Consider the following 1,096-nt stretch of genomic DNA (forward strand, 5'->3'; position numbering starts at 1 on the left):
TAGGGCATTTTTCACCCTGCCAGCTCTCATTAGTTCTATTGAGCACCGTGGCACCAACTCGCCTTCCAAACGTTCTATTCCTAGCCCATTGTTCTACATCACAATGCCGGCTTCGCTATAGTTGGCACCGACACCTGCCCACATTGAACTCGGAGGCTTATCTCAGGTAACTTATTATTAACAAGGTTACGGCTACTTGGTGAGGAAGCTCACTGTTGGCCTGGGTACATGTTGTTATAACCCACAGTGTTAATGATGGCTGGCGCATAGCCATCAAACGTTAAATGGTTAAACCATATTTATATTTATTTTCAGAAAAAGGTGTAAACCTAAACAAAATGCATGTCCTCGTCCTCTTTTTCAAGATGTGGCCAAGTTAAACAGCCACAAGAAATGACCTTTTTTTGTTTTACGATTTATTGTTTCTAAATGGGTGCTGGGTAATTTGATATGCCTCGAAAACACAAAAGACTGCCTCTTCAACAGCCCACGAATAAATTACATCATGCAACCCTCGCAGTTAACAATTTTACCTCAACATTCCCTTCGCTTGCGCGAGAAGAGGCAGAGTGATTCGCTGCCTCTGACAGCACGAGTTTTTGCGGGGCTTGTTGAGTTGGCTTCTTGTGTGAGAAGGCAGAGGGGCTAGATCATGATGGTTGATGAATTTGACAATGTAATAGGAACATACGTTTCTCGACAAGAGGTGACTGAATTAATGTTCAGAATTGATAATTGATAATAGTTATTGAAATAGTAATCAAGTATAATTTCAAAACATGAGCATGAAAATAGATAATGAACATGAATCATCATTGTAATTCACAGTAATCTCTTAAAATTCTGTTTCAGTCCTTCCTTTTGCATTTGCAGTGTGGAAAGGGACAGAAAAAAGCACTTGCGGGAGTTTTTCTGTGAGGGTGAGGGGAAAGGGTGGGGGAGCTGTCAGCTATAGTGTGTAGTCAATAGCTGATTGATATATAGGGTAGGAGTACCAGTCGCCATATTACACTTCAGCCCGACAATTTATAGAATGCTAAACTGAAGATGTGCCCCCCGCATGTCCCTATGGGCTTTAGAGAGGCTTGGTGCTGGC

Source organism: Oncorhynchus gorbuscha, linkage group LG20, assembly GCF_021184085.1.
Source record: "Oncorhynchus gorbuscha isolate QuinsamMale2020 ecotype Even-year linkage group LG20, OgorEven_v1.0, whole genome shotgun sequence".
Taxonomy (NCBI): Eukaryota; Metazoa; Chordata; class Actinopteri; order Salmoniformes; family Salmonidae; genus Oncorhynchus; species Oncorhynchus gorbuscha.